The following is a 12221-nucleotide window of genomic DNA, read 5'->3' on the forward strand; positions in this document are numbered from 1 at the left end:
CACCTTGTTTGCGGCTAAAGGTTGCTCGTACATCTTCGGGAGCGCTTCCATAAGCCCCACTATCATCTTCTCCTTCAATATGTTGTGGGTGACTGATTTGGCGAGTGACAACCGGATCTGCCCTAGAGCCTTCCGATCCAGTATTTCACAGTCCTCGTCTAATTCCTCTTTTTTCTTTCCTTTAGTTTTTCCTAATAATAGACGATAAAGATCCTTCTGGTACAGATAGTCCTCCATCTGTGACTTCTAGTAGGCGACGTCTGATCCGTCAAACTTCTCAATCTTCGATTTGATTTTTTTCTACCATCTCTTTCACACACAAACTTTGCTGAACGAAGCTCTAATACCAGTTGTTGGGGTTGAACACACGACAACCCGTGCCCTTCCAAATCTTGTGTCAAAAGTAGGCAAGCAAGAAATCACAGTAAATAAAAAAAACTTACAGGAAAGAACGAACAAAAGAAGAAAATATCAGATTTAACGAGGTTCGACAAATATACCTATATCCTCAGGTGCCAAACCAGAAATTCTTTGATTAATTGAAGAAGATTACAATGCTCACAATAGGTTTCTCTCTCTCTAAGATCTTGGATCTCAAAAGTGCTGTCAAAAACCCTCTCAAAACGTCATTATTATAACCCCAAAAAATGTTTAAGGTATATATATAAAAGCAGCCCAAAACAGATTTCAAGCTAAACTGGGAAAGTGCCAAACCCGATATTAGTCGACCAATGCATTAGAGTCGATCGACCAACCAAAACCTTGTTTTCTACAAAATTTCTCGTTCACAATTTTGGTCAACCGAGGCAAGGCCATTGGTCAACCGTCCTGAAACTCCTATAGTGTTCTTGGCTTCACTGTTGGACCCTAGAGGGGGGGTGATTAGGGTCAAAAGGCTCTAATATGCAGATTAAAAACACACAACAAACAATTCACAGTAAATAGATGCAAACAAGGTAAATAAGAGAGGGTTAGGAATCGTTATCCTTGACGCGCGATGTGTTAACGAGGTTCGGCCCTCTGGCCTACGTCCCCGCTCCCCACTCTCGAGGAGAAATCCACTACACAGCCGGTTTGGAAGCCGGAACTTCGTCTACACAGCGATCCCACACGATCTCTCTCACTACACAGTTTGATCTCAACAGATCACTCCCTCACAGTAGATCTTACTCAAGATCTCAACTACACAGCACAAGATAACAGATGTAGAACTCTCTCTTACAAAGCTCCTATGGCAAAGAGAACAAATTTCTGAAGCTGGGAGGTGAGCTCACACAAAACCACAGAGAAGAAAGCAGGACTGATTTGAAAATTTTCTCAGCAGAAACAGAAAACACTCTCTCTGGTTTTTCAAACGTTTGGCTCAAGGAAGAAGAAGAAGCAGCTGTAGGGTTTTTATAGAATAGATTAAAACAATTTTAAAACCAAACCCAATCTTCCTATTTAGGAAGATAATCCCCTTTACAGAGTCTTAGCTCAGACTGAGCCAAGCACAAAAGAGTGAAAGCACGACAATCGAAAATAAAAATGACCGTTTAAAAGAAATCTCGTGTTGACTGAAGGGGAAAAAAGCGGTCGGCTGAAATAACGTTCGGTCGACCGAAAAATCACGTCGGTCGACCGACCGAAAATTTCGGTCGACCGTGAGCTGCTTCAGAAAAATAAGAAAACCAGCAGAAACACTGTCGGTCGACCGGATCGGTCGACCGATATAAAAATCGAGAATTCGGTCGACCGGCCCGGTCGACCGACGACCTCTCTGGAAACCAGTAAGAAAAGATGATATGTGCGGTCGACCGATCCGGTCGACCGCTTTCTGACATATGCTGGAAAACATGTTTTTGACCAAGTTAAAATATTTGTAGAATATTTATTTGACCTCTGAAAAATCTGAAACTTTGTAAAATGTTTTTGATACTAAAAACAAACTGTTTGAAGAAAGAATTTTGCAGATAGGTTCTCGTATTTGTGAAAAATAAGGTTTTGTGAAAACGGCTTAAAAGTTTAAGAAAGAAAACATGTGTGTAAGTCCCAATAGCTTCATGTAAACATAGTGACTCTTTGCCTACAATCTAGCACTAGAGAGAAACATAAAGGAAAGCTAATATCCTCATATTTAAAGCAATACTTGAGCTTTGATTAGCTTGAATCGGATGAAGCTTTTATATGAGTTTGTCGTTCTTGAATTAACGTTGCTTCATCTCTTGGCCTCCTCCTCCTTTGGATATTATCTTTGTAGCATATATTCCATCCATCCTCCATTTATGGCACTAACGAGCTTGATAAATAGATTTACTACAATTTCACTCAATAAGCCATTAGTACCAATAATGGTGGTTGTAAGAACATCATCAAAACATAAGGGCTAACAATCTCCCCCTTTTTGATGATGACAACCAACCATTTTAAGAGCAAAAATAAAATAACTTATAGATAGATGCTCCCCCTATCTATGAGCTCCCCCTAAGGATGTGCAACAAAAGAGGAGAGGTTTCTCCCCCTTTGGCAACATCAAAAAAAATGGGGTAAAAAGAAATATAAACGACAACTAAACAAGCACACAATGTAGAACGCTCACATAGTGCATAGGCCCAAACCATTTCTTATGCGACAAAAATCATCCTCTCCAAGAGGCTTAGTGAATATATCCGCTAGTTGAGATTTTGTGTCAACAAATACTAGGGATACATTTAGTTTCTCTACATGATCGCGTAGGAAATGATGGCGTACATCAATATGTTTGGTTCTAGAATGCAAAACCGAATTTTTTGAAATATTTATGGCACTTGTGTTATCACAAAAGATTTTAATATTTTGGAAATGCAAATCATAGTCAACTAGACTTTGTTTCATCCATAAAACTTGAGCACAACATAAGCCGGCGGCAATGTATTCCGCTTCCGTAGTGGACAATGCAACACAATTTTGTTTCTTGGAAGCCCAAGAAACAAGTGAATTTCCTAAGAATTGGCATGTTCCACTAGTACTCTTGCGATCTACTTTACACCCGGCAAAGTCGGCATCACAAAAACCATATAAATCAAAAGAAGTGCTTCTGGGATAAAACAAGCCAAGATTAAAAGTACCATTAACATATTTAATGATTCTTTTAACGGCAATTAAATGAGATGCTTTAGGAGATGCTTGAAAACGTGCACATGCACACACACTAAACATAATATCGGGTCTACTAGCAGTAAGATAAAGAAGACTACCTATCATACCTCGGTATAATTTTTGGTCCACGTCTTCACCACTTTCATCCGCATCAAGCTTAACACTAGTGCTCATGGGAGTAGGCGCATGCTTGGAATTCTCCAACTTGAATTTCTTCACCAATTCCTTTGCATACTTGCTTTGTGAAATGAAAATCCCATCCTTAGTTTGCTTGACTTGGAGCCCGAGAAAGAATGTAAGCTCTCCCATCATACTCATCTCAAAGTGATCCTGCATAACTTTAGAAAATTCCTTGCACAAGGATTCATTAGTAGCACCGAAAATAATGTCATCCACATATATTTGAACTAAAATGAAATCATTTTTTCTTTTTCTTACAAAAAGAGTGTTATCAATTGTTCCTTTTGAAAAACCATTTTCAACAAGAAAACTAGAGAGGCGAGCATACCAAGCTCTAGGAGCTTGTTTCAACCCATATAAAGCTTTGTGTACCCGGTAAACATGGTTTGGAAAATCATGATCAATAAAACCGGGGGGTTGCTCAACATACACTTCCTCTTCTATAAAACCATTTAAGAAGGCACTTTTAACATCCATTTGAAAGAGTTTAAAATTTTTGAAACTAGCAAATGCCAAAAACATCCTAATAGATTCCAACCTTGCAACCGGTGCAAAGGTTTCATCATAGTCTATGCCCTCCTCTTGATTGTATCCTTGGGCAACCAAACGAGCTTTATTCCTAGTAACAATGCCATGTTCATCAAGTTTGTTTCTAAAAACCCATTTTGTACCAATAACACTAGCATTATTTGGTCTAGGAACTAACTTCCAAACTTCATTTCTTTGAAAATTGTTTAATTCTTCATGCATAGCTAAAACCCAAAATTCATCATTTAAAGCATCATTAATTCTTTTAGGTTCTATGTGAGATAAGAATGCAATGTTACCACACTCACTCAAGGCTTTTGAGCGAGTAATAACTCCTTTTGAAGGACTCCCAATGATTTGCTCCTTTGGATGATTTGATGTGAATTTCCAAGCTTTTCGAGGTTCAACTTGATCTTGAGAGCTATCTATATCTTTATGAGCTTCTATGGAGGGAGTGTCATTTATTTGCAAGAAGTCCAATCCTCCCTCAATATCCTCATCATCATCTTTTCTAGGCAAAATAACTCGAGAGCAAACATTAGTCTCATCAAAAGTAACGTTTATAGATTCTTCAACAACGAGGCTTCGTTTATTGAAGACCCTATAAGCCTTACTTCGAGGTGCATATCCCAAGAAAATACCAACATCAATTTTGGAATCAAATTTATCATGGTGGTCTTTCGTATTTAAAATGAAACATTTGCAACCAAAAACACGAAAATAGCCAATGAAAGGAGTTTTCCCATAATAAAGTTCATAAGGAGTTTTCTTAAGCTTTGGTCTAATCAAAACACGATTCAAAACATGGCAAGCCGTATTAACGGCTTCCGCCCAAAAATATTTTGGTAAATCAAAAGAGTTTAACATAGTGCGTGCCATCTCTTGTATGGTGCGATTTTTCCTTTCAACAACACCATTTTGTTGTGGTGTTCTCGGAGCGGAAAACATATGAGTTATACCATGATGAGCACAAAAATCATAGAAGAATTCATTTTGAAATTCACCACCATGATCACTTCTAATTTTAACAACTTTCAACTCTTTTTCATTTTCAATTCTCTTAATATGATTAGCAAATTCTTCAAAACAATCATTTTTCTTTGCAAGAAAAATTGTCCATGTAAAACGAGAAAAATCATCAATAATCACAAAAACATAGTGTTTTCCTCCAAGAGAAGTGACACGCATAGGACCAAATAAATCAAGATGTAATAGTTGCAAAGGTTTAGAAGTTGATACCTCATGGATGGATTTGAAAGAGGATTTTGTTTGTTTACCTTTGGCACAATCCTCACAAATTGTATCTTTTATGAAGTGCAAGTTAGGTAGCCCTTTCACAAGATTCTTCTTAGACAATTTTGATATCAACTCCATATTTGCATGTCCAAGTCTCTTGTGCCAAATCCAAGGGTTTTCATCAATGGCCGCAAGACACTTCACATCTTGATTCAATAACTCATTCATCTCAAAGATATAAACATTAGACTTGCGATATGCAACAAAAACAATTTCTCCATTCATACTAATGATGCATTTATCCGGTTTAAAAGAAATATCGAAACCTTTGTCACTTAGTTGACTAATACTAAGAAGATTATGATTCAAACCACTTACTAAATAGACATCTTCAATAATGGGTGAGGGTTTCTTACCAATAGAACCTATACCAATGATTTTACCTTTCTCACCACCACCGAAGGAGACGTTGCCTCCTTCAATCCTTGATAGGGTTGCAAATAACTCTTTGTTGCCCGTCATATGATGTGAGCAACCACTATCAAGGTACCAAATTTCCTTACGTCGTTGCCGTGACGTCCCCTACAAAAGAAGAAGACGAAGGTGTTGTAGCTTTAGGTACCCATGTCTTGGGTCCTTGGTGGTTAGTAGTTTTGGTGCCTTTGGGTACCCATATTAAACCATAAAAATCTTCATTGTCTTTAACTCTACAATGAGTAGAAATGTGTCCATGTCTCATGCAATAAGTACATACAAAGTTTCTTTTGTATGCACGAGTGTGAGAGCCATAAGACCTATTTCTACCATGGTGATTGGCATAGACATGAGTGGGTCTAGTCCTACAACCTTCAATTTCTAATCTTTCAATTTTTGATCTTAATTGTTTATTTTCGAAATCGAGATCTCCTAGCAATTCATCTTTTAGAGCAAGAGAGGTTGTTAGTTGTTCAAGCTTAATATCACAAGAGACATGCAACTTTTTGAAAGAGGAGTATTCTTTAGACATTCGTTTAAATTCAAAGTTCAACTCCTCTAATGCCATAGCTATATCACATTGCATATAGAAAGATTCACTTTCGGCCTCGGATATTACCTCATGTTCATTTGCCATGAAACAAACATTTGGGTCATGAAGGGCAAGTTTGGCTCCCTCCTCATCGCTATCCGAATCACTTGGTTCGGATTCTTCCCATCCGGCATACATAGCCTTCTTCTTCTTGTACTTCATGTACTTCTCCTTGAGCTTGGGGCAATCCTTAGCGATGTGACCCGGTTCATTGCACTCAAAACATTTTCCTACACGAGATGAAAACTTGTTATTAGATCGGGGATTGAATTTTTTGTTCATTTTTATAAGTCTAGAGATTCTTCTAGAGAGATGAGCCACTTCTCTAGAAAAATCTACTTCACTCTCCGATGACGAAGATGAGTTGTCACTAGCTCCTTTGAGAGCTATAGTCTTCAACTTTGGTGATGGTTCCTCAACTTCACGTGATGGCACTTCCTCCTTCTCCTTCCCTTTGAGCTTCTTTTCATGCACTTTGAGCTTTCCGATAAGACTATCAAGAGCTAATGTAGTGAGGTCATGAGCCTCCTCGATGGCCGTAGCCTTGGGCTCCCATGCCGGAGTTAAGGAACGAAGTATCTTGTAGTTCATCTCTTGAATAGATAGTTGCTTATCTAAACCATGTAATTCATTGATGATATTAGTAAAACGGGAAAACATAGCATCAATGGATTCATTTGGAAGCATTTTGAATAGCTCATAATCATGCATAAGTCCACTAATCTTAGACTCCTTAACTTGGGGTGTTCCCTCATGTGTGACACATAATTTTTCCCAAATTTCGTATGCGGTTGCACACGTGGAGACTCTATTGTATTCATTAGGGGAAAGACCACAAATTAAGGCGTTCATAGCCTTAGCATTGAGATTGGCAAGGTGCCTTTCATCATCGGACATGTTCTCAACTTTGGATTTCTCTACATATTTCTTTTCAATAAGCCCTAGGATGTCAAGGTCAATACAACGAAGATAAATTCTCATCCTAGCCTTCCAATAAGCAAAATTGCTCCCGGTGAAGAGAGGTGGCCTAGTTGTGGATTGTCCTTCTAACATATGCATATTCAAAGAAGCCTCCATAAGATCTTTACTCTAAGGTGATTAAACCAAAAATTAATATAGAGACCAAGCTCTGATACCAATTGTTGGACCCTAGAGGGGGGGTGATTAGGGTCAAAAGGCTCTAATATGCAGATTAAAAACACACAACAATCAATTCACAGTAAATAGATGCAAACAAGGTAAATAAGAGAGGGTTAGGAATCGTTATCCTTGACGCGCGATGTGTTAACGAGGTTCGGCCCTCTGGCCTACGTCCCCGCTCCCCACTCTCGAGGAGAAATCCACTACACAGCCGGTTTGGAAGCCGGAACTTCGTCTACACAGCGATCCCACACGATCTCTCTCACTACACAGTTTGATCTCAACAGATCACTCCCTCACAGTAGATCTTACTCAAGATCTCAACTACACAGCACAAGATAACAGATGTAGAACTCTCTCTTACAAAGCTCCTATGGCAAAGAGAACAAATTTCTGAAGCTGGGAGGTGAGCTCACACAAAACCACAGAGAAGAAAGCAGGACTGATTTGAAAATTTTCTCAGCAGAAACAGAAAATACTCTCTCTGGTTTTCAAACGTTTGGCTCAAAGAAGAAGAAGAAGCAGCTGTAGGGTTTTTATAGAATAGATTAAAACAATTTTAAAAACCAAACCCAATCTTCCTGTTTAGGAAGATAATCCCCTTTACAGAGTCTTAGCTCAGACTGAGCCAAGCACGAAAGAGTGAAAGCACAACAATCGAAAATAAAAGACCGTTTAAAAAGAAATCGTGTTGACTGAAGGGAAAAAAGCGGTCGGCCGAAATATCGTTCGATCGACCGAAAATCACGTCGGTCGACCGACCGAAAATTTCGGTCGACCGTGAGCTGCTTCAGAAAAATAAGAAAACCAGCAGAAACACTGTCGGTCGACCGGATCGGTCGACCGATATAAAAATCGAGAATTCGGTCGACCGGCCCGGTCGACCGACGACCTCTCTGGAAACCAGTAAGAAAAAATGATATGTGCGGTCGACCGATCCGGTCGACCGCTTTCTGACATATGCTGGAAACCAGTTTTTGACCAAGTTAAAATATTTGTAGAATATTTATTTGACATCTGAAAAATCTGAAACTTTGTAAAATGTTTTTGATACTAAAAACAAACTGTTTGAAGAAAGAATTTTGCAGATAGGTTCTCGTATTTGTGAAAAATAAGGTTTTGTGAAAACGGCTTAAAAGTTTAAGAAAGAAAACATGTGTGTAAGTCCCAATAGCTTCATGTGAACATAGTGACTCTTTGCCTACATTCTAGCACTAGAGAGAAACATAAAAGAAAGCTAATATCCTCATATTTAAAGCAATACTTGAGCTTTGATTAGCTTGAATCGGATGAAGCTTTTATTCGAGTTTTTCGTTCTTGAATTAACGTTGCTTCATCTCTTGGCCTCCTCCTCCTTTGGATATTATCTTTGTAGCATATATTCCATCCATCCTCCATTTATGGCACTAACGAGCTTGATAAATAGATTTACTACAATTTCACTCAATAAGCCATTAGTACCAATAATGGTGGTTGTAAGAACATCATCAAAACATAAGGGCTAACATTCACAACGGTCGACTGATGAGTTTGTGTTGGTCGACCGATAAGAGGATTTTTATGTTGTTTATGATTTTTGATTTTAGGTTTAGTTTTACACTCCCGAAACCAACAATCCCCCACTTGTAGACCAAACCACCATCAACGAGCTCGCTTGAACTCCTGCCATCATCGTAAGCTTCATCTTCTACTCGAAAAATTCCTTTCTTTAATCAATATCATCTCCGCGATCCTGCCTATCCTCTTAGTATGGCTACGCCTTCGTCTTCTAAATCAATATCATCTCCGCGATCCTGCCTATCCTCTTAGTATGGCTACGCCTTCGTCTTCTATGCGTGAAGGCCAACTGAAGTTGCGCACAACGTCAGTTTGTCGATGGTCACTGCTTTCATCAAAATATCTACATGATTTTGTCTCCCTAAAATCTTCTCTAATTATAACTTCCCATCCTCTACCAGCGAGTGTATGAAGTGGTAATGTACGTCTATGTGCTTCATTCTGGCATGATATACTGGATTCTAGGCAAGATGTATAGCACTCTAACTATCACAATTAAGAACATCGTTCCTCTGCTTCAACCCTAGCTGTTCCAAGCACCCGGTCAACCAAATCATCTCCTTGCTGGCTTCAGTCACTGCGACATACTTTGCCTCAGTCATAGACGATATTACTATCTTCTACAAATGTGAGACTCAACTCAATACTGTCGACGCTAAGGTATAAACATACCATGTGGTACTTCGCCTCGTATCATGATCACCAGCGAAATCTGCATCCATGTATCATTGCACTACTAATTTCTTCCTCCTCAAACACATTGCCATATATGTAGTCCCTCTCAAGTATTGCAATATCTACTTCACGGTCTCCTAATGTTGCTTCCTTGGATTTCTTGCAAACATTCTTATAACTCCTACTGTATTGGCGATATCTGGCCTCATGCAAACCATCACCTAGATAAGACTACTAATGGCTGATGAATATGCCACTCTACTCATGTGCCCCTTCTCTGCATTTGTCTTGGGCGATTACTACTTAGATAACTTGAATTGACTTTCAAGGGGCGTGTGCATTCTCCATGTTGAATCTCTAAAGTACCTTCTCGATGTATTCAGCCTGATTAAACTTTAACGTCCCTTCAGCTTCATCTCGACTGATTCACATCCCAAGAATTTGCTTTGCTACACCTAAATCCTTCATAGAAAACTCCTTCGCTAATTGCTTCTTCAACTTGTTTATCTCATTTAAACACGGTCCTACAACTAACATGTCATTAATATACAATAATAACATGATATAGATGGACACGAATCTCTTGAAGTAGTAACAATGATCTGAATTACATCTTCCATAGCCACTGCTCTACATGAAGTTATCGAACTTATTGTACCACTATCTCGGAGCCTGTTTCAAACTATACAAGCTCTTCTTGAGACTATACATCATCTCTTCCTTTCCTTCTTCTATAAAGCTAACAGGTTACTTCACGTAGATTTCTTCATCCAAGTCACCATTAAGAAAGATAGTCTTTACATCCAACTGCTCAATGTAGAAATTTTTAGTAGCTATTAAGCTCAACACCACTCTGATGGTTGTAAGCTTCACAACGGGGAGAAATATCTTGGTATAGTACACTCCTTCCCGCTATTGGAATCCTTTCACAACTAATCTAGTCTTTTATATTTTGCTTCCATCACTCTCCTGTTTTAGTCAGTAGACTCACTTATTATGTAAGGCTTTCTTTTGCACAGGTAGCTGGGCTAACTCTCATATCTCATTCGAGTATAGAGAATCCATCTCTTCTTGCATTCCATGCTCCCACTGCTGAGAATTACTAACTTGCATAATTCTCATAGCACTTTGGTTCTCCGCTATCTGTCAAAAGCAAGTAATCAAGTGATGCAAAATATATGGGATTCATTTTGGGTACCTTGAATGACCTCCTAAGCTCCACGCCTTGCGTAGTAGTCTCTACACTTGGAGTCACCTCCATTCTTCAGTCAGAACTAACATTGTTTCTCCTATCTGGAAGTTCCTCCAAATCCATGTACTCGGATCCACATGCATCCTTAGTGCTGCTCCCACTGCTTTAGCTATCCCTGTCATTGTCATTATCCTTGTACATCACCTCCTCATTGAATATGGCGTCTTTGATCCTGATGATTTTCCTGTTCTTCTCATCCCACAGATGATACGCAAACTTATCAAAGTCGTATCCATTGAATGTACATTTATGTGACTTAGCTTCTAGCTTGTCCCTAACATGGTCACTAATATGAACATATGTCACTCAGCCAAATACTTGTAAGTGTGAGAGATTTATTACCTTTCCACTCCAAGCCTCTTTTGGAATTCTAAAGTTTAATAGAACCAACGGCCCATGATTAATCAAATAAATTATTGTATGCACCGCGTCCGCCCAAAACATCTTAGGTAGACCTGTATGTAACCGCATGCTCCTCGCATGCTCTGTCAATGTCTTGTTCATTCTCTCTGCAATGTCATTCTATTATGGTGTCCCTGGAGTATCCTCTTCAAACAAATCTCATTCAGAGCACAGAACTTTTTGAACTCCTTCAGCTCGTATTCTCCACCATTGTCCGATCTCAGACACTTCACCTTCAGATCTGTCTCGTTATCTACCATAGCTTTACACTTTTTAAAGATCTCAAATACCTCTGACTTGTACTTCATAAAGTATACCCACATTTTCCTCGAGTGATCGTCGATAAAGGTGGCATAATACGCCGAGCCGCTAAGAGAAGACACGCTAGTTGGACCATAAATGTTTGTATGAACAATCTCTAGCTTCTAAGCTTTAGGTGGTCTTCCACTCTTCTGAAAGCTGACCCTCTTCTGCTTCCCGTAGATGCAATTCTTATAAACACCAAGTTTAACTGAATTGATGTCGGATAGCTTTCCTTGAGAGTGTAGAATTTTTATACCTTTCTTACTCATGTGTCCCAACCTATTGTGCCATAGATCTACACTCTTCTTGTCAGCTGCAACTGTGAGGGTGCCACTCGCATGTGAAGTAAGATAGAGAGTTCATGTTTTGTTGCTATGGGCAACCACCATAGTACCATTGGAGATCTTCCACGAATCTCAGATGAATATTGAAATATAGCATTCCACTCTAAGTTAGCCCACCGTAATAAGATTACTCTTCAATTTCGGTACTTGTTTGATGTTCTTCAGATTTCACTTAGAGCCCTTCATCTAAAAATTTGTACATCACCTCTTTCAACAATACTGTAAGGCTCATTGTCCCCCAAGTACACTTTCCCAAGTCCCCTGCTACATAGTTTAAGCTTCCTATTATCAGTAGCATAGAATGAGGCTCCTGAATCAATAACCCATGAGTCGGAGTCACTGTCCATAGCAAGGATCAAGGCATCTTGCACGATATGAGTCTCCTACTCATTCACATCCTTCTTTGGTTCTTTATAGACTG

The sequence above is a fragment of the Asparagus officinalis genome, chromosome 3 (assembly GCF_001876935.1).
Source record: "Asparagus officinalis chromosome 3, Aspof.V1, whole genome shotgun sequence".
Taxonomy (NCBI): Eukaryota; Viridiplantae; Streptophyta; class Magnoliopsida; order Asparagales; family Asparagaceae; genus Asparagus; species Asparagus officinalis.